The sequence below is a fragment of the Anoplolepis gracilipes genome, chromosome 2, assembly GCF_047496725.1.
Source record: "Anoplolepis gracilipes chromosome 2, ASM4749672v1, whole genome shotgun sequence".
Classification (NCBI taxonomy): domain Eukaryota; kingdom Metazoa; phylum Arthropoda; class Insecta; order Hymenoptera; family Formicidae; genus Anoplolepis; species Anoplolepis gracilipes.
Window position 1 is genome coordinate 4,289,897 of NC_132971.1, and position 23,912 is coordinate 4,313,808.

At 33.8% G+C, this 23,912-nt stretch overlaps 1 protein-coding gene across 1 annotated transcript in view; it reads right to left on the bottom strand.

The window, feature by feature from the left end:
• The window catches only part of LOC140676354 (uncharacterized), a 71,448-nt gene that overhangs the window by 21,419 nt on the left and 26,117 nt on the right, over positions 1 to 23,912 (bottom strand). The window lies entirely within an intron of this gene.

A 23,912-nucleotide genomic window follows, 5' to 3' on the forward strand; every position in this document is an offset into this window, starting at 1 on the left:
TGCATAGCGTCCAACCGATGTTTGCATCGAGTTACGCTTTATTTACTGGTTCGAGATATATCGTGCGCATGACTGTGCATCAGCGAATGTCAAATAAATTGTCAGGCGACGTTAATGAGCGTGATGATAATTAATATTTTTCGATATTCGCGTCCTCGCTGTACAATTTTGACTGGATATTCAAATAACTTTAGCTAATAATATAGAATATAGGAGTGTAAATAATCTCTATTTTCATACTTTTTCTTTTATTTCTTTTATTTGCAACGATGGTTAAATATTAGTTTGAACTCTTTTAATAGAATTAATAGAAAAATTGTTGAAAATAAATAGAAAAAAAGGATTTTATTGAAAACAATAAATTGTCGTGATTAACATCGTAGAATAATGAGAGTTATAAATATCTTATTGACATTTTTCTATTAATTTTACTAGAGATTTTCCTAGAAAAAAATTCTTTATATATTCAGAGATGAAGTTTTTAAAGAGTTTTCCACTTTAAATCGCAAGATTGTTGCGATTTAAACGCATCCGATCTTGATATGCACCTTACAAAACTCAACTATGTAAAATGATCATCGTGATACGGCAAACAAACTAACATGACCGAGTTTAGTTAAACGCGTTTATCGCGTTTATGGATAGATATACTCGCCGCCAAAATTCAATCAAATTCGATGTCAAAGGGTGTAGCGGCATGGAAAGTATCAACCTCGAAGAGCAATCCACGCGTGTAAGCGTGACAGCTCGCTAGCGTAGCATAGTAAAATATGAAAGAACGGCAGAAAAATACGGAGAAGAAGAGAGAAGAGCGCGGGGTTCTCTCAAAGCTACCTGTTGAGCTACCTATGTGTTCTCGGCAGAGGCCTCTTTGTCGAGCTGTCAAGATGGTGAGGGAAATAAGTTGTGACACACGAGAATCTACAATGTGCGGAATCATGATTGCAATCACTGCTTCGGGTTAAAGTGACTAAAGTGCAAATTTCGTAACATCGTGTAACGAGTTATTATTTCAAGTTAGATTGAAACACCTCGAACATAGCTATAGACTACAGAATTCTAGTATTATATGTATTTTACCATTTGAAAATAACTCAGTTATTGCAATTTAAAAAAAAACATAACAATCTAATAAGATAAAATATTTCTAGAAAATTGAAAATAAAATAAAATTTAATAATATTAAATCTTGGAGAAAGAAATACGCGAATGTGAATAATTAAGAGTAATTGCATAAAATTTCAAAATCTCAAAAAATTACAAAGAGAAAAGATGGAGAAAAAAGATAGAAAGAAATTTACTACAAAAAATTATCATTAAAAATGGCGGTTCTAGGTACCTCGTACGTCTTTCGCTTGTATAAAACTGTATTTCTAAATCTGAAAAATGGAAAAAAGTAGATAATAAAGAAAGAAAGGGAGAGAAAAAAAGAGTGAAAGAGAATCCACTCTGTAGAAAGAAACACGATCCTTGTTATTCAACTCGTACGTGCAGTGAAAATAGCAACGTCTCGTTTTCACGCGATTCGTCCTGACCAGGTGTCTGGAAAAAAGAGATATTAGATTGTATGAAAAACGAAATGGAGCAATTGCTATTGCTTTTAGTTATTGCGGAAACTATTTCGCAAGTAATAAATAAACGCAGAATATTTGTTTACAGAATCCTCTTGCCTATATTCGAAGTTAAAGCAGTTCTGCAAGTAGCAAATATTGTGAAGACATACGAGTAAGGAAAAGCGTTTAATATCTGAAAGTAAACTTGCTGCTACGTGCTACGGCAAAAAGATGACGGAAAATGTTTAAGACGAAGTATGAGGCAAACGTGAGTAGTAAAAACGGGAAATAATTCGTACAAAAAAAAAAAAAAAATATGAACTCTGGTTTTGCCTCTCACTTTTACTCGGGAAAAATGTAAACGTTTTTATCTTCTCCACAAAATATTATAAAATCTTTCGCGATTTAGTATGTAAAATTTAATTTGACCGTCCTTGATTGCGGATAAATGCAAGCACACGTAGCGACCAGAACTCAGTGGTGATAGTTTCGTTTAATGCAATCCTATTCAAGAGTGCCGACAAATTACCTGGGAAAGGCAACCTGTCGAAAGAGGGTTCCCATTTTCCACTCTTCTCTGACCTTCACTCACCAGGTTCGCGTTAATTCAACAGTACGATAGATCCTCATTAAGTCTGACCGCTTTTTTTATTCTAAGCCCCGATAGTTGGTTAGCCTGATCAATCCCACATGTGGGATTTAATCAACTAATTTTTCTTCGCAAGCGTTTCTCCTGAATTTTATCGCAGCGAACACAGCAACACGAGATAACTTGACGAGAAAAAGAGACCACTCAGCTTCATCTCGCAAACGCAGTTAAGACCGCCTCTTCAACTTTAACTCTTGCAACTCTGCGAGATACGTCTTCTTACACAGTATATTTCTCGAACTCAAATTCCAAGTTTCTTGTTAACTCGTTCAGACAGAAATTTAATCACACTCGTAAAAAACAATGAACGTATATTGTGTATTAGAGTCTTGAAAGAAAAGAACTTATAGTATTAAATTTCTTTGTCTGCGCGTATGTGCTAGTTTTATAAAATCCATTTAAGTAAAGCTATTTGATAATATAATTGTTAAAAATAACAGTTACTGATAAATATCTAAGGTTGACAGTTAAATAGAATACTACTGTGAACGTCATTATTCAGCCGTTTTCAGTATAAATTTATCGATTTACACAGCATTGAATGTACTCTATATGCAAGATTGACAGTGCATTCTAGCTATAATATATTTGCCATTCATCAAAGTTGTGCAAGCTACATTTCAAATCTAGATTTGCACAAATATACTGAAATTCTTCTGGTAACTCTATTTTTATTTCGATCTATCGCGAAACGAGTTTGTGTACCAGTCGTATTTCATTGTCAAGATATTGACTATGTGCAGTCAAAACTATTTTTATTTTTTTATTTTCGTTACCGCCGCATGAGTTGGTATGGTTACAATGCAAATATTACAGATGAATATTATATGTAACGGGATTTACATTTTTTTGTATGCATATTTTTAAGTATACTTCTACATACTCGATTATATAATAGAAACAATGTGGAACGTAATAAAAAAAAAAAGACCGAAAGCTATAATGATTTTTATAAAACATACAAAAATAAAATATAATCGTGTACTGCTTATGTCGCATTACAAAATAAATGAATAAATATGCAAACATAACATATCAATAAATAACATGTCAATTAATAATTCCAGCGAGTTTTTAAGGTACATTCACTATATTAAAAGTTATACAATTGCGCCGCGAATAAACATCAAATAGAAAAACAGAAACAATAGTTCGACGAGAGAGAAATCTGTTCGAATAATTCATCCATAGCTTTTACGCCAGCTTTCCGAAATGTTACCTACTACTCTTATCTACGACTTCCACGGGGAAGATAGAACTTTGCGGCAGCTAAATCGATTTTTTTGACGATGCGCCGGTCTCCGAGCGCATGCTACAACTTCGATAAAACGAAGAAAGGTAAAATCCGCGGGAGTAGTAACGTGAACAAAGTGATACATGGCATAATTTTTATCATTGCTTCATCCGACAGCTCAATTAAAGACTTTAGTTGATGCATTATAAAAGGTAACACAGATTCAGTTATATATGTCTTAATAGGAATTATTGTGAGGAAAAATAATGGGTTAGTCATATAAAATCATGTCAGAGATGAATGAGTGAAAAGGAGTATGATATTATGAGACATTCGTTATTTATAACTCTCAGGCATTGATAAAAAACGATGTATTGATTTTAAGAAACTTTATGAAAAAGCGACGTAAAGAAAATCAGTATCATAAATCAGAACTTTTAGTAATATTCTATGAATAATGGTCTACAGATAACAATTAACAATTATTCTTATCACATAAAACACTCCAGGCACCTTGGGAAAGTGTAGAAAAGCAGTTTTATTTATTCGTTGTTAATTAAGTAACGTCAGTAAAATACACAATCGGGATTGATGCTAATTATATCTTCTTTGTGCATTTGAAAGTACTTCGATCTTTCATATTGAGAGACAATAATTAAAAGTTATTTCCATGTTAATTAATATAAAATTATTTTCAAATTATTCCGCTGCACTCGATACGTATTTTCGTTCACAGTTTGTAGTGAAAAATGTAAAAATGATTAGGGTCATTCAATCCGTTTTTTGGTTCAAACAACTGTGCAGATAACGTGATAAAGCCTTCAAACTGATTGATAAATGTGACGTCATGACTTTTATACCTTTCCTGTGAAATAGTATCATTGAAAGAAAGTATCAAAAATCTATATATGAATCTCTGTATATAGAGTCTATATATAAAAAACTTTTTTATATAACACCTGAAAAGATAAAAAAAAATCTATTACAACTTTTATCAAAATCTCATAGAAGAAATACAGGAGACGAAGAAGCATTCGTCATTTTAAATCAAATTCCACTATTAGAAAACCACAGAAAGGCGAGAAATGAAACGATTCATTTAGTTTAAGTTGCGGATAAGCGAAAGAGTCATCAAAGCAATCACGACCAGTTGAATTTCCATGGCTCATCGCTCTTAGAAATATAAATGGACTCGCAGTCAATGGATAAGATTCATTGTTGAGCGTGTTAAACGACGTCGATTTGTTATAGTCGCCGTCGTCGTGGAATCGCCAGATAATCGACGCGATTCAAATTAAGATCGTAAGAAATGCTCCTCTCCGCGCCGCAATAGATCGTAAAAGTGTAATTTCGATCAACGATGCGTCTCGAAATCAGCAAAGCGTGATGAGCTTCGATCGTATGGGGCGATCTGACAATTATTCACAAGCTGCTGCAAAATGGAACTGTGTTCTACTCATTTCGTATGCAAATAGGCTGCGAGACTCTCGGAATTACGGAAAATTTATAGAGTCAAAGTGCGATTTTTATGGAACCGTAGCGCTTAAAATTAGCGCGCTGCAATATAAAAGTTTGATTAATATTATCTCCAAATAATATAGTTAGATTTCGCCAATTAATTTTTTTCGCATTTTACACAAATATAGTCACTCATAATTATTGCTTAATTTTTTTCATAACAATATTATATGATTGTGCAGAAAATTAATAATTTTGCAATTTTTTAATTTCATGTATCTAAAAATTAAAATAATTTGAAATTATTATAATCTTCGCAATTTTCAGCTTTTAGAAATAATAATTATTAGGTGGCAATCGATTGTAATGCGGTCAACTTCGTAATCTTCGTTAATTGCTCGGTCAAACCGTTAATTTATCTTCTCACTAATGCATGAATGAAGGGTTTCTCTTTTGCGGCGGCAGTAATTTACAGGAATCCAAACTATGTATGAACTACTTTCAGTGTAGCTTGATCGACCGCTTGAGCAAAGTGCTCCCTGAACGAGTTGGTTCTCTCTGTGAGTAAAATTGTCACCGAACAATTTGTCTTTTTCCTATATTTAAATAAAAATCGAGCGAAACAGCAAAAGTGAACGAAAACGTTTGACGTGTTGCGTCGTGAGAAATTGTAGCAAGCATTGAAAGTTTTGAATATTTGAATAACTCTTGCAAACAACGCTACAGATATTCGAATATCTCGAATGGATTTAGATCTGAAACTCGGGAGCATATTTCAAGTATTCGATTATCAAATATTTATACTATTTGTTATACTTCGAATATTTTGAAATTTAAACTTTATTTTTCCTTTCTGTATCAAATGCGTCCATCTTATGCCACCGTGAAATGCATTGTTCTTCAGAAAAATTCACATTTGTTGTATCTTTCCGCACATTGCTCCTGTGTTACAGCTACCTCGTATAAATCGGTATCGTTAAAAGACGGAGAAACCATTTTTCAAAGTGTCATTCCGCTAGAAATACACGTAGGTAAAGGATCTTTCATGAAAGAACTATATGCAATGTGTACTTCGCGCTCGAAGACGTCTAGCGTTTCTTGATAATGGGAGATGTTTGTCGGGATTTATGAGGTTGTACGGAGTGGAAAGGGAAAGAAAGTCTCGTCGTTGTCGTTTCTTCGATAAAAGAGAAAGATCAGCAAAGTAAGGAAGAAACTTGCAAAGTCGATATCATCGGAAAATCTGGCAACGAGAATGCCTCGTTCGGTTCTCAGTTTCTCGCGCGTCCAACTGATATTTGTTTGATCCTGTCAAATCTGGGATATAGACGCGTAATCCAGGTTTCTTATTATATTTTCGAACAATCTTTTATATATATATATATATATATAATATACAAATTGGGATATATACTCTTATATCTTTGGTAGAAAATCTTGACAACGTTACAGACACATGATATTTATAAGAACAGAACGAAAACAAATTGAAATATATGTGTATACATTTTCGAGATTTTCTCCCAGAAAAAAATCGTTTTCGCTGTCAATGAGAATAAATTGTGTCTCTATTTTTATTATGCTGAAATAAAAGAAAACACACGCTCGTGCTAGAATATGGAATACGGATTGTATTATCGTTTTTGTGCACACGTTAAATGCATTTTTGCGTCGAAAGATTTTCTTTGCAAATGCTGCACGTATTCCGGCTGGATGAAATTTAAATAACGTCGGTAATCCGTTTCATTCCGGTAAATAGATCTATCCGGTAAAGAAATCAGGGCATCCGCGTGCATCATTAAAGACAGCCGCGAGAGAGGAGCTAACGAATTGCATTAGAGATTTATGTTCTAGCGTCTCGCAGCCACTCGGCTGCGCATCATCAAGTGAGATAAGAAGCTGAGTAATGCGTATTTGATTTAAAGTAGACAGAATCGAGTCGCGAACTCTAGAAAAATCATTCGAACGATTTAAAATCGAAACTATGGCAAGGAGAGAGAGTTACATGTAAAAATAATTTTGTAGAAATAAGAATTCTACGACGAAAAATAGAAAAAGATCGAATAAGTCTCGTTTATGCACAATTTTATTCTTATAAATGCTGTCGATATTAAGCGTTCATTAGACTTGATAAATTTGAGAAATATCGGTCAAAAGGTAACAATGATAGCTGACCTTTTAGTGAAGAGAGAAAAATGCACATGGTCAGGGAAACAAGTGAAAATCGATAATAATTTTTCCCAAAAGAAAGCATTGGCTGAAAATCTTGAGGCCGGAGATTGGCTTCAAAAAGAAATACAAAGAACAGACGGAAGCGCTGCAAGAATTATTCCGTTAGCGTTCCATCGTGAAAAGAACAAGAGCCAAGCGGGAAATAAATTGCAAGAGTCAAACATAAAATAAATTGCAATACCGGTGATCCCTTCCGAGATTTTCAATCGCCATTAGTCGAGACGGAAACTGATATTGCTTCAAAAAAGCTTCAACGATTGCAATGATTGAATGAAATAATGCATGATAAAATACAAAAAGCAAAAATTGAACATGAACGGAATAGTGCATCGATCTCTTCTTATTGAAATAATTTAGCACGATATTTAATACGAAATCGTACAGCGATTTATCAGTTACGATTATTAATCACGTCATACAGAGATGCATATCGTCTATTTTTTTTATACTGCAGTAATTACGGTAAAACGTTATGACTTACACAAACTGTTTAAACGCCATCGTTAATTTTGCGACGATCTAATAAGTCATAAATCATCGTCGGATGCATCCTGCGTTCAAACGCATCGCGTCGTTCAACGAAGCGTGTATTCGAATATTTCAACATTTTATCCTGACATACAATACGCACTATTTGCAATGCAAAATTGTCGGTATTGTCCCTCGCACATGGCGTGTTCGATCCATCGGGAATACTATCAATAGATACGAGACGTCACTTTTGTCGGAACGATCGATCTCATATGTAACACTTCAATGGCACAAACATTACTCTTTACCTCTCTCTCTCTTAGAGAGAGAGAGAGAGAGAGAGAGAGAGAGAGAGAGTGCCCTATCTTCAATTTAATAATATTTACATAAACATCGATACATACATAGGAAGTTATGCACACTCCGAGGAATACGTATCTTCTCAAATAACGCGTATTTCCCTTGTGTCTATTCGTAAAAATAGGTTGACCAGAGTTGAAACTTTCGTCAGCAAGTATCGGAAAAAGCGGAAACTGAAGAATCGAAAAATGACATCATGTCCTATTGATCCTAAACATTCCATCGATTACGAATTGAACATCATTATCGATAATTCGAATTTATCAGAAAGATAGTCAACGTTTGAAATATCATTCGGAGAGATCATTGTTTCCTTACGAGTTATAAATACATCCAACATAGATTAGTTTGTATCACAATTTAAATTACCAAAAATCTATATATAAATAATAAAAATATTATACACAGCAAAAAATATGACTTTAAGATAACAATAAGACTTTCTTTTTTTAATTTTTATATTTATTTTATTTATTATATTATTTTATCTATATATATATATATATATATATATATATATATATACAGTCGGACCCTCTTATGCTACGAAACCTCTTATGCTACGACAAAAAATCCTCTCATGCTACGACCACGAAATTTTTGTCGTAGGATCAGAGGTTTAAGGGGAAGATTCCGGACTGAAAATGTCATAGGATAAGAGATCCGACTGTATATATACATATATAGATTTTTGGTAATAGCTATTTTATGAAATAATATCGTTATTTAAAATTCCAAAAATTTTAATAAACATAATAAACTAATATATATTATGAAACTGTGTATAGCGAATTTTACGTAACTATTGTCCATAATGAAATGTTCCAAACACGGATACTTTCTATTCAAAGTTGCCTTTCTATTGTCGACTATGATACTAAAGATATAATATTCAGAAATATCCAATATAGTGAGTATCGCTATAGAAACCGTGACTCGATTTTCGCAAAATTCAACCCGTATATGCCCCTTTTCCTGTAGCTATACATTCTCATATAAAATATTTTTTTAGCAAAAGGAGACTCGTATAGCCAGAATTATATTGCTTTCCGACATATTCCGATTAATCCCTCGTTCTTTTTCTTTGAGCCTAATTCTTCATTATTGCTAATTATTTCGTGTATTCCCTAGAGATACATTTTCGATTATTTGAACATATACTTTCTAAAATGTCATTCAATATTTAATATCTTTACTTAAAATGTCACAATATTTTCGTCCTATTACCTTCCTGAAAACGCACACAACACAAAAAACTTTTAAATCGAGCTTCTTCGACTTCAATTAAAAAATTCAATTTGCATACGTTTCAGTTTTTTAAATTATTCAGCAAAAATACTTAAAAAAGGCAGCTAAAATGATATATTAGGAAAAATGAAGTATGAGCGCTTCCTGAATCACAAGAGAATTATGACGAAAGATTATGCAACGGAAACGGGCATAAATTTTATAGAGACATGTAGTACATTAAATTCAGCCAGTATTCCAAGGTATCGGATGATACATATTGCTTAGCGGTGCGGATTATGTACTTTTAACGAACGTGTTTCCAGATACTTTGAAAATTACATAATCCGCAAGATATCATTGTTTTTGTCGCTTCGTGGCTTTTATTATCCCTTTATTCTCCCACAGCGAGTCGCCCGTTCTTTATTCTACCATTTGTTGTGTACGTAGAAAATATTACTATTAATACAACGACGTGCGATATCCATGGACTATGATAAACAATCTTTCTAGCGGACGGATATTAATAAAATGCTTGGTGTAACGTGAGAAAGGCGGAAAAGAAGATATAAGCGCATCATCGATCCGTGTGATTATAGTCATTTACGCATATCAAGCTCAGTTTATACAACATGTGCACTGCGCTTCGCAAAGTAAGTCTGAAATACATATGAACTTTTAATACGCACTTATATATTAAATACATCTGAATTTTTAATACGCACTTCATATTCTAATGGATCGGACTACACGTATTAAAGTTTATCAAGCTTAGACTTGACGTAAGCGCGGAACTACATATAAGTTTGATATACAAATAAGTGAACATGTAAGTGGAACGCGAGTCCGTAATTTCTGACGCTCTTTAAAAACATTGCTATTAAATATGGGTTTCTAAAATAATATATAAATTAATAAATTTTATACCCAATTTCATTTCATTATTATTACTGTCACATCAGGAAGATTCGCTTGAGTCAAAAGAAAAATATTATTTAAAGCGAATTAAAGAGCTGTGCGCGCATTGGCCCGTTCTGAAATTTGTTGTAATTTTATTATACGTTTAATTTAGCACGCACGAGCATAAATTCAATTTACAAATATTATGTACGCTTTTGTGTCCGTGTTTTGAGTTTAACAATCGTTGGATGCACAATCTGTAAAATAGCTTTTTGGATTTCAACGCATTTTTCAAATAATCTTTTTCTATCGCTAAAATTTTACCACAGTTGGAAGTTTTTTCCGAAAATATCCTCTCTCTAAATCTTTTTTTTTTTTTTAATATAAATATTATAGGCAATCTGAAAATATCCGTTTTTACACTAAATTTGTCGCGATACGATAACTTCATTTATGTTTTATTTACTTTATGTATATTTTATAAATTTTATTGTATAATTACTCAATTATATAATTCCTGTTTTAATGAAACATGTATATATTTATCTTACATTTTACAAAACTGTGTCTCTTTATAAGGGAGAGATCTCATGGAGAAAGATTATTTTATACTTATTAGAAAATTTAGTGACTTATATGCATAAGATTCATTCTTTTCGCTAGTAAACGTGTTCACTGAGTGCTATTTTCAAATATTGGGATAAATTACTATTATAATATAAAATGTACGGACACGTTTCAAACAACCGCGGCACGAGGATAAGATATTTTATGTACCGTATAACACATAGGCAGGACCGCGCTCTCATATCTTCCGGACGGAAACGCCGCAGTAGAACAATCTTTTTTTTATGTCGGACGCTGGTTTTGCATAAAAGCTTCGAGGGAAACGTTTTTCCAGAAAAAAATTTTTTCACCGTGAAAATAAATTCTTAATGATATCGCGAGGAAAATTCAATTCAATTTGCCCAAGCTAGTAGCTAAAGGATGACTGGATAATTGTGTAATCGATATATCGCCCAAATGACCAATTATCCAGCCAAGTTGTATAGAGACTAACGGTCTATTGTATATTCGTAATTACGATTCAGCTTATTTGAGACAGCAATATGCCTGTGCAAATATATTCTGTCTCGCTTTTGACATCGACAGACCCGTATTTATATTCGTAATTAACTAAAGTTACAATGAAAAGTGCAATCGAATAAGAAACATTGTAAAGAAAGTGAGGAATTTCAATTTTAACGAAATTTCGTTAAAACTTTTCTGCTTAAATGTCAGTATTTATCCGTGACGTATGATATAATGTAATGATATAAATTGCAGTAATGAATTACAATAATGGATTTCAACAAGAAAAGAAGATTACTGTCATAAATTCTTTTCTTTCGTTCTGTACACGTGCAAGCTTGAAATGTTGAAATATTTTTCCACAAAGAGATATGAGTAACGTGCGGTATTGTGGAAGTGAGTATGACACCTGTAACATTTCTACAACGTTTTATAATCGTCGTATGAAATATCGTTAAAAAAGATAACAGTTTATTCACAATATATATATATATATATATATATATATATATATATATCATGCGAAATTATGACGAAGTTAACTCGGTCATCAGTGATACCGTTGGGAAATATCGTTTAGTCATCCCAGTGTTTCGATTACATCAATCGTGGCCTGCGTCATAATTATGTAGTTTCAGGCGATTCGGGATTTATGCGACCGCTGTCTGTCACGTATAGAGATGGAAATGATCTAGCCGCCCAAGCTTGCGAGGGCTCGTCTGCCATTCGCGGAACACAGTGCCGCGAACGGCACCCACGCCTCTAACTCCTCCAGGGTGCAGGTGAGTATTGATCGTCGCGAAAGTGCAGCAGGGACGAGCAGCAGGCGAAGAAGCGAGCGAATGTAAGCGGATTGAAGCGATATACGGGAAGCTAGGAATAAACATGTAAGAACGATCGGAAAAGAGGAAAGGAAGAAAAAAGGAAAAAATCAAACAATAGACGAGTTATTTGCCGGTTAGCGGGAAATCTAGATCTCTGACCGATGATTGCGCCGACCTGACGGAACGGAGCAACAGGCGACCTGTAGATTTCGAGCGAGATTATTAAACCATCGTATAAGTTATAGGTCAAAGTGATCGACAGATCTGTCACATACATCCAAAATGTTTGTAACATATATTAGCGCTTGTAAATGCCTCGATATTTATCGAGTTTATTTTCCATTTTATCTTTTTAAGAGATGTACCGGGGTCAGATACATACATGTGTCATATGCATATATCATTCACAGTGCGACAATATTGAACGCTAAGTAAATATTCCATTATTCTTCTCATATAATTATTTTAAAATCATTATTAGATGTCGTAACACTTGCATGTGCTAGTTGGCAATTACATTCGTCATTGCTATCGATTTTCTTTAAAAGTTTACTATTTTATTTTTTTACTTTATTCTATTATTTTTTCCTTTTTTGTTATTATATTTTGTGATATATACATATATATATATATATGTGTATTTGTATATAAACATGATGCGTTAGTACGAAAATTGCCCAGTTAGCGACTATTGAAACTTTTATGTCGGCCGGTGAACAGCGTTGCACAAAAATTACGAGATAATTCGTTGAATTTTTTGCCCCGAAGGTATAAAACGCTGTACGCGGATTTAACCGGTGTAATTCCGGTCTTCGAATCCAATTTTCAACACGGTTGCAGATACAGAAAAAAATGTACTTTACGCCAATGTTTGTGTTTGCGCAAATAAATAGAGATTATTTTTCTGCATCCGTAATAGATATCTATCGAAATCTAAATATTCAGTGAATATTTATTCGTCCCAATCCATTCGCGTAGAACAGTTGCTCGTTTTACATTGTAGATCTATCGTAATAAGTGTGTACAGACTTATAGACCAATCGTATAACTCACAAAGTTTCATTCTATATGTAACTCTACTTTATAACAATCGAACATATGCATAAGTTATATGTAATATAAAACATATTACAAAACAATTTATTGCAGTTAAAGACAATTTTCCGTTATTATTATATCTTCTTATATCTTCAACCATGCTTTTAGAATTTTCTCTAATTTTAAATGTTAATACACACTCTCTCAATGCAAATTTTTACTCGTCAAATTATAGTTTGAAATATAAGCATGTACATACAATATATATATCATTATTTAACAAGATGAATTGAATCATTCGATTTCGGTATTCCGGGTAACCGATCACTCACTCACGCGTGTATTCCGGTATGTCGATTCCGCTAGTGATGCATTAGGCTAAATTGCATACACAGTGAATACAATTCAGAGTGGTGCATGATCGATGTGCCGCTCCTGCCTTTGTACTCTTGAGACTGTGAAAGACGAGGTCGTTGACGATCGCCTGTTGCTCCCACTCGCGATATGACTTGGTGCAACAGAGTCGGAAGCTGCTCGCAAATCAACCCACAGTCACGCGATGCTTTGTCTCACATTTGCGTCTCTCTACAATTACTATAATGGTAATATGAAAAGCGTAAGGAGTATATGTATGCCCGAAGGAGAAGAGAAAATAAGATACATTTGCGAGTCCCTCGGGAGTCTGTAACTGTAAACATTATCGTCGAGATGTATAAATAAGGTACAAAATAAATATCACATCTCACAGACGCACATATATATATATATATATATATATATATATATATATATATATAAGTATATATATAATATATATAATATAAAGTTTATTTTCAAAATTCCACAAGTTTTGTATAATCGTAATAAAATTAGTTTTAAGCGTAAAGAAAAGAAAAGTTGGACAATTTCTTTGTCTTTTACATGACATTGAATTGTGTTTGTTGAAGAATTTGATTAAAGGTATACATAGGAAAACTAAGGATTAAGATTTAAAAGAAAACTGCTATGTTAATGGTAAGGGAGAATAAAGTCTGCTGCAACTTATCGAAGACGACAAAGTCAAATAATGAATGGTGCCGAGGCCAAAATAGAGGAGTATAGAGTGACGAAGAAACGATCGTGGAGAAAGAAGAGTGAAAAGTCGGTCAAAGGGTGTCGCTCCGGGAATTGCATTTTTCTTTTGTAAGCATAGAAGTAGCGGGTCAGCAGGTTCAATCGAAAGGAAAGTTAATTTGCTTGTTTATTTTCGATATTCAATTCGGATTTTTCATTTTGTATTCCGTTGTATTTGAACATATGGCTTCAAAGTTATTGATTGAAATTAAAAGTCGAAACGTCATGTAACATTTCATAAGAATTAAATAAATATCCTTTGCCAGTCAGGTCGACGCTTAAGATTATTACACTGTTTTTTTTTAAATTAAAAAGTTCACGAAATACAATTGCAACAATAGTTTATTGTGAAAAAGATATATTTATATATATTTTAAGACAAAAAAAATAATAGTACATATTGTATAGAGATATGAGTTATACAATATGACAAATTAATTAATCTTAATTAATTCGGAAAAATCCAGCCGAGGTAGACAATTTTTCTCTTCCTTCATGTTGGATTTCATAAATGTAATACATTTTATCTGCAAAATTGCGTAGACAGACTCGTGCAAAATGAAAGCGGAATTATTTAACCGGTGATAATGTTGAGGCTACTACGCGGGCTTATATCGCCGTGATTAATTTCTGACGACAAAACTAATTTAACTTGGGCTTATAGCCTGCGAATAAACGATACGCGACGCCTCCGGTTACGGGCCGCGTTGTTGTAACACGTAGTAAGTTACAACTGCGACATGCCACAACTGCTAACTGTAACGTGTCAAGGTCGTGGATATGCTGCTCGCCGACCTCGGGGAACTTGGTGTTGCTTAAAGTTGAAGCTTTAATGATCGTAAAGCCGTACGCGTAAACGTTTACCTGTAACTATATATAGGCGGGGTACACGTGTCGAAGCGAGTTCGATTAATATTTGATGGATTAATAACGGGCTGTTTATATACGTTCAAATGCGATGATATAGCAACGAAATAACGTTGGAAAAAAATTACGACACGACGAAAAGTACGATAGCGAATTATGAGTCATATCGAGCGCATGTTACCGTTTGTAATGTTATTTTATACAACAGTTATAAAACGCAACTTTATTTGATTCAGTTCTTTTTTAACCGTGCGAGGTTGACAGGATGATTTTTCATAAAATAAGAGACAACTCGCGCGCGCAATCTCCATTTAAATTCGACCTGTTTCGTGTAAGAAAATAAGGATTGTAGCTTTTCCGCTTTAGCGTTTCGGTATATAAGCAGATTTACATAATAAAACTCGAATAACGTTTAAAGTTACTTGTTTTGCCGGAGGATTAGAGAATTCTGCATTAATCTAAATTTAATAAAATAATAAAATAATATAACACACGTGTTGGAGAATTTTATAAAAATATATACTTTAATATTATAAAAAACTGTTATTATTTATTCTCTTTTTAAGTATAAACATTCTACTTTTATTTGCAAAATACACGTATAATCTTTTACATGCTTGTAATATCTTAGCACCTGTTTCCCTTGATCTTTCTCTTAAACCTTAAGGGAAACTCGACTCTATATCCTAAAGGAATTTAGCGACGGAAACCTGATAAGTTTGTAACATCGTCCCATATGAAGTTACGCGTGTCGTTGCGCATAATTACATATGTAATAAAGCGTCACCACACACACGGAGCAAATATAATTGGTTTCGTTTCCTCTCTCTCTCTCTCTCTCTCGCTCTCTTTAATGTCTTTGTACTATAATTCGTATAATAATTCGCGAATTATCTTAGCTTAGCGAACAAGTTACGTTCGCGAATCATGAAAATGTTTCACACACTTATAATGTTAATGTCACTTGTGGTTGAAACCTGAATATATATGAATCTTATCCTGAATATATCAAGAATATAATTGTCGACTCGTAATAATCGGTAGAATCAGATACGAGCTCGTTTCTCGTTGTTATCATCAACCGCTCACCTCATAGCGCATCTGCGTTAGAGTTCAATTGACCCGAATCGATCTTTATCACGTCCGTTCGACGCAGCCCTGCTTCTATTCATAATTCTAGCCAGGTAATTGCAGTCTCTCTTTCTCTCTCTCCCGTTAAAAGGGTTACCTGCGCGCAATTTCGCGTTCACGTGAGTAACGCGAATTATACGTTAATCGGCGTAACGCTTGTTGTTGTAACTCGATAGACTTAGAGATAATTTCTTTTTAGCGTGCAAGAGAGCGTTATTAATTGTGACTTCCTAATTTCTAACGTCAAGTCTTACGGTATATACATATTCTAAAATTTTATTTAAATTTCCAAATTGAAGAGTAACTATTAAAGTTATTGTCTATTAAAATTATTAAAGTTATCTATTATTATAATCCATTTAAATTGTTACTCTAATATTAATGCATCAATTACATAAACAAATTATTTATGTAATTTTTGCCACGATTTTAATTGAGCTTACATATGCTATTTCAAAAAAAATTATAATACGAATAAAGTCTCTCACTTCCGAGATTTTTCTTGTGATTATTTTTCTCTATGATTAATCTTTTTCCGATTCAGCGATTGTATAAAATCTTAAATCTTCTGCAGAAAGTATTAGTTAGTTGCTTCGAACTAATCCTATTCTCGTTCGATTGGAATCATAGGATCCGCAAAGATAATAATCGTGTCGAGCTTCCGCGAGCATTAAGCCTCCAATGAACAATAACTATAGTTATATGTGAACATGTTCCACATCGGCGCATTTGCAGATGGGTTCTGAAATTCATTGAACGGTATGTGTAATTCTGTGGGCAAACTACTCGCGCAAGGAGAATATCGTTCCCTTGAATATTTTGCGAAGAGTATCTTCGTCTCTCTCTATATCTCTCTCTCTCTCTCTCTCGGATACCTATTTGCAATCCGGATGCACTTCAGATGCGGACGTTGCATTTATTCTCGTTTTCAGTATGTTAGAAGTTATTTGAAAATCCATTTTCTGCGCAGCAACGTACGAACGGAATGCGATAAACGAATAGCCCTTTGCGGTCCGAGATACTTTCCTCGGTTCAGCCAGTTTCCGCCGCCAAGTTTGTCGTGCATTCCGCGCATAATTCGTAAATTTTCCTCAATTTTCTTCACTTTCATGATTAAATAAAGCTGTATTTATAACCGTATATTTCTTTCATTAAAAAAATGTTTATAAAATTAATTTAAATATTATTATGAAAATTGTGGAAGAAATAGAATATTTTGAGAAGTATTTTAATTTTGAAGAATTTCTTTTTAATTACTTTTAAATATCTTACACATGTTTAAAAATCATTTCTTGGAAGTCTTCCACGAACTCTTAGCCGGAGTTTCAAGTTTTTTTTTTTTTTTTTTTTTTTTTTTTTTGAATGATCGATACTCCGAAATTGTCTCGTTAATTTCGAAACGTTGTTCGTTATCCGACGCTCGCAAGGATGCACGCGAAGTTTATTATCGGTCGTGATATATCCGTAGATAACGCGGCACGATGGCAGAACGTCACGCGTAGCTCATATAGCAAAGTTTGCAAATTACTGATTACGATTCGTTCGCTGCATCTGCGCTGCGGATAATATGCTCTCGGCCGACTAAATGCGAATCAGATGAGCATCCTCGACTTTTAATGGGCGCCATTGCCATACCGATATGCGGATTTGAGGATATTAGAGTCGTCGGACAAAACTGATATCTCTGAAAGTTTGTCGTATGTAAACAAACTATTAGTGTGTACAACCCGCACATGTGGTCGGAGATTTGCAGTTTACGCGAAATATGGAGTATTGCTGTAATGGTTGCAATGTTTACACATACATACGCACACACGTACAGTTATATAATATAACCTCTAGAGATCAGAGAGAATACACTTTCAGCGCAATGGACGCAATAAAATCTCAATATGAGGTTTTAATTTCTGCAGTGATTTTTTATGATGATGGAAAATACAACACGTATCGCATGTAAGATAAATATTTTGTTTGCCAGATTTTTAGACAAATTATCTTAAATGAGAATTGGTTCGGGATACTCTATATATTTACATTATTCATTGTCAATTGATTCTCTTAATATGTATTGTAATAATTTATAAGGCACAAAAATGTTATGTATACTGCATATGAAATGGATATTCGATCCGAAATTTTTTTTTAATTGAGTAGATTCGGAACATCTTGTATAGCTATATAATTCACTATTAATCGATTCTCTTAATATGTATTACGATCATGTATCGCAATTATTAATAACGTTAATGGAAGCGACCCAGTTTTGATATGATTAATATGAGTTACTTGCAAGGCTTCGTTTAGATTAATTGAATTCCGAGGAGAAGGATGTGTGATCGCGCGCGTGTCGTCACATCGTGTATGTAACAGCCGGATCGTAGTCCTAGAATCCGGCATCTCGATGTATCATACTTATCCAGAAGCTGATAGCCAAACTTGCTTATAATCTGTCTTCAGTTACGGTTGTGAATTTTGTGGGTCACGTTGAATGCGTGTAAATTAACGTCGCGTATCATATTTCAGGCGTTGGCCACTTGGTAAAAGACGGCGGACGGGTTAAGAAGGATCAGTTCTCCTCGAGTTGGATGTACGATCAGTCACTCGGCTGATTGCACGGCAGATTATCCGCTTATCTAACTATCCCTTTCCTCGTCTCCTTCCCTTCCTCGCGTCTCGCAACGTCTGCTAACCGCGTTCTCATTAAGTCTTGATGCATTATATAACGAATATAATCAACTGTGTAAAAAAAACTTCGATGAAAACGTCTATCAGTGACCTTTGAATAAGCTTCGCATTACATGACAGCATTTTTATTTATAGCTGATTTATCTTTCCGCGTGTTATAATGCTCAATGACAATGCTTGCGTAGGTGATCTTTTATGATGCGATTAGACGTAAACGATTTATTTCAATCGATGATAGAAATACATCATTTCATTCATTTTTTGTTTGTACGTGTGTACACATAAGTGTGTACACATTTACATGACATTTCCAATGCGGTCGCGTCATTAAAAAATACAAAATAAAAAAAAAAATATGCAAAAATATTCAAATTGTAAATTTTATGTCACACAAATAAAGCTCAAAATACTCAAAAATCAGTATTTCTTGTAAATCATAAATTTTATGATTGTAAACTGCATTCTTTTTTTAAAATACTTTTATATAATATACTATTTTTGTATTTTCCTTTATATTATTTTATTTTATTTAAGTTTTCTTACTAGAGAGATTTATAACAACTAGTAAATAAAAGATAAAATAATAAATCTCTTATATATATCACGATTGAACTACGTAGTTTATTAATGTCTGACCATACACGGACATGTACTACTTCAATTCAATATTTTACCTTGATATATTATCGATGTAAATATATATCTCAATTGAACTTATGTATTTTATTAAAGTAATGTCTGACCACATGTGGACATGTACTACTTCAACTCATTCTTTTACTTTTCAGTACATTATACATTATTTTCACAACAAAATTTATTATATATATTCTCAGTGAAAAAGAAGGATATATTACACTTTAAAGCTAAGGCGATTTAAGAGAGAAATTTGAATTTGCAGTTTTAAATGTTCGGTCTAATTTTAAACACTAAAACGAGTAGTCGAGCACTAAATTACGAGTACTGGATCCTAATTACGTGAATTTTGTAGTACACAGTGCAATATAGCTTTGCAGAGTCGTAATTGGGGAACTCTTATAAGCTCGTTTTAGCACGAGCCTGCGTTTAATAAAAGTTAAAAGACGATAGTCGCGACGACTTTTCCCCTACGACTTTTTCGTCGCATTTTCACCCGAGAGTAAAAAGCTCCGCCAACTCTTGGTTCTCGAAACAGCAAGCTAACCATTCTGATTCCGTCGGGACGCGAGAGTTCGCGTGTCTTTAAATGTTCAATCTTCCTCGCGCGTACAAATTCTTCGGTACTATCTTCTTACACCGGCAACGATTTATCGACTATACATTGTCCCTTAACAATGTGCTTGCGCTCTATATCTCGCAAGAATTGTAATTTTCCTCTAATCGCCCTCCATAATTCTACAGAACGTTCGTTAACATTACTGATCGTCGAGGTGATTGTCAACAAAATGTTCATTTTGGCTGCATCGTAGCCACCATCTGCATCGCCTTTTAATCTCGGCGAGTAGCCAAATTGTTATTTAATACCAGTTAATGCATACAGAATGGTATGCACTTTTGCAACTTGAAGCTTTATACATAAATATAAAGCCAATTTCTCGTTAAAGAGAACCTCATTTATCATAGAACTTTTAATTACTTGATATTAAATATTTTAATAAAAAAACTTTGAAATTGAAAAAATAGAATTAGATAAGTAGAGCTATATTTTAAACTGTACATACATGTTTTGTTTATTGCAAATGCAAATATTAGTAGATCAGAAATTACTGGTTAAATGAGATTGTTAACACTTCTTTTACTTAAAATCAATTCCAAGGTTTATTGAAAAGTTTTGTATTTCTTTCCAAGATATTTTATGTTTACACGAAAGTAATTAAGTTTACGAAAAGAAACAAGTGGAAAATGCATAAAAATGCAGTCTCTGCAATGTCTAATGAAAATTAATCCTTAAAACTATTCGTCATAATATATTCACAAATACTCCGATGTTACTCATTTCTCGATTCAAGCCGGTGTGTAAAAAGAAAGGGTGCGAAAGAGATAAGTTTCCTCACGCAAAACAACGCGAGAAGAGGAGAGAAAAAAAAAGAGGGAAGAAAAGTTTTGCGCGAGTCGGGATTAGCAATGCGGGTTCGCCTTCGTCGGAGAACTTTTGTCAGAAATTTCTATTAACGGCTGTCTACATTGTGCAGAGTTATGATGTATTAAACGGGCCGTCGTGTACGTCGGCGAAGTTGCTCTCGTAAAACCTGGACTCGTTTCAACATCGCGCATTCTCTTCTCGGCTCTCACTCTCGGTATCTAAAATCGAGGCTACTTTATTCCGTCATTCTGTCGCGCGACGGAGGTAAGTTTATGCGTTCGAAATGTACACATTCGCAGGAGCTTTACACTCTCGTCGAGAATCTTTAGCTGGCTTCGCGGAATTAAAATGGCGATTATGCCGTGAGATCCGATTAAAATACGCTCGACAATCTTTCTGAAAACTCTGATTTTTCCGTCTCTATAAAATAGTAGACACTTCCTACAAGCGCGATAATATATATATATACTTTTTTTCTCTTTTATTTTTTTTTCTTAATCTAAAGCTGGTAATTTTAATTTTTCCTTTAATCCGGTAATATAATAATAATGCCAGACACTTGTCGCGAAGAATAATCACTTCATATTTCAAACTGACAAATATTCCTAGTCGCTATCATCGAATAAAACAAGTACTCTATAATTAACTTTATTAATGTATCACCAACTCTCTCTCTTATAATTCGCCCGACAAAAAATTATCCGATAACAGCGAGAAATTCTCAAGAAGACGCACGATGGTACATGGTTCGGCTTTACCTATAACATTCTTCTGCCGTTTCATCGAAGGGTGCAGCAGCTCGCGATATTAATAGAGCTTAATTTACCGGATGGATCAATGCACATACCGTACGTTCTTCGCGGCTCGGCAAACTCGTCCGTACTCTCGCAATTGCGCTCTCATAACTACTAGGTACACTATTACGCTCGTATCGATTCCGCCTGCCCTGCGTTCCGCTACGCTCGCTCAGGATCGCCCGGTGCGTTTTCGCATCCGCAAGGATGAGAGGGGAAACTAATACCATCTGCAGCTCGCTCGCGTAATCGCGTCGGAATCCGAGGACGACGCCGGTCAAGGTCGCGACGCCACGCGCCGCAATTGCGATTATATATGCTTGCGATATTACAACATTACATTTCGGCTTCGATACTGACAATGAGTGTATCTGAGAGATGCGTATTCATATTTAAACACAGAGCTCTTTGTTAAAAAAGAAAAAAAATCATATTTCTTTCAATACGTTAGACGTATATACGATTATTATTCAAGTAATAATAAAATTGTATAATATATTAAAATGTTAGAAAATGTATATAATTAAATATATATATTAATAAATTGTATATATAATATAATTAATATTACATTTAGTTATCAATGGAAATAATGGAAAGTATTCCTGCAATGATTACATCAAATCTTTTAAGTTGCATATAATCAAATACACGATAATTGCTTTTAATAACTAAATATTTGATTCCCGTCGGAGATGGCGAATGTGAATGACATATTGCGTCTCGTAACATGTTTATCGCTAAGCCATCGAAGCGTCAAGGCGAGAGGTAATCGAGACGAGAGTAAAAGGGGACTTCAGGTTACTCATGTTCATTCATAAGCCAGGGTTAAGGTCAAGGTCTGCCGCGTTATCAGCTCCTATGGGAGACAGAGGGAACATTCATGGCGCCGCGGACTATCTGCAAAACAGTGCTCTCAAGGAGCACGAATTTTACGATGGATCGCGTGATACGCAAGCGAAGATATGGTCCTTAATCCGAGCGTCAAGGTACGAGCTGTCGTAGTATAACGAGAATGGATAAAATAGAGTTGCCCGCACGACTACAAGAATCCTTGAGCCCATTTCTCTTTTTCTCTTTGATCTAAAACGTGTCAACGGTGTGAAATACGATAATCTTACGCTTTAAAAAATGACTATAGAAATGGAGAATTAAAATTATAATTGCAAATATACTTCCATGATTCACTCTCATACCGTTTTTATTCATATATATGTATATATATTTTTTTAATGAGAAAATATGTAAATTAGTACGGCTGATAACCGATGATAATAATAACTAAGAATAAAGCAAAAAAGATGAATGATGACTATAATATATAAATAGAGTAATCGAAACAATATGTAGAATAAAAGTCATAAAGTTTAAAGAAATAGATAAATTGAAAAAAATATGTGATATTAATTTTCTATTATTTAATTTATATTATATTATGTGTTATCGACTGTTGTGTTGGTTTTTCATTTTTTTCTTGTTTACTTAAATTATTTATAAAAGGAAAAAGATTTAAATTGCGCTTGAGTAGTAATCGATTGATATCAAGGAACCCTTTAAAAAGCCCCAAATAACTTGGGGTGGTTATTCGTGTATGCACGATTGATAAAATCCGAGAAAACAAATTATGTCCCTTGTTATCCGCCAAGAACATCGGATTAGTGAAAACATGCATGCATAATGCGCTGCTTTGACGTAAGCGCGCAAGAACGGTTCGACTAAAAGCGCGTGTGCATTTTAGTTGCTCTAAGTGTATTGCGAATGTGTATGTAATTTATAATTCCGTACACGTTATATCGTTGTCTCATAAAAAACATGCTTCGGCAAACATATACACGGGTGCTTAAATTATCTTGTGTTATATGTACAATCTGTAACAATGTATGCACGAAAATGGTAATATATTTTAATATTAATAATCTTACGTAACGAGCAAATAAAAGCTTGAATTTTAACTTGATAAAAACTCACTCGTTTCTACCGGATTTCAACCCGCTTATTTACCGTCGTCTAAAAAAAAAAAGATGATGAGGTCATGAAATGACCAAATTATAGTAAATCGCTTTAATTAAACTTTGATAAAAACATTTATGCTTTCCTCTTAATTTAAAACAGTTTTAGGTTTTAATTTCAACGATATTTCTCTCATCTGCAACGCGCAAAGTATTCTTATAAATTTTTTTTTCACATTTAATTATATATCAGAATGTGTACAAAAATTATGAAATTTTAAAGAACAGAGAGAA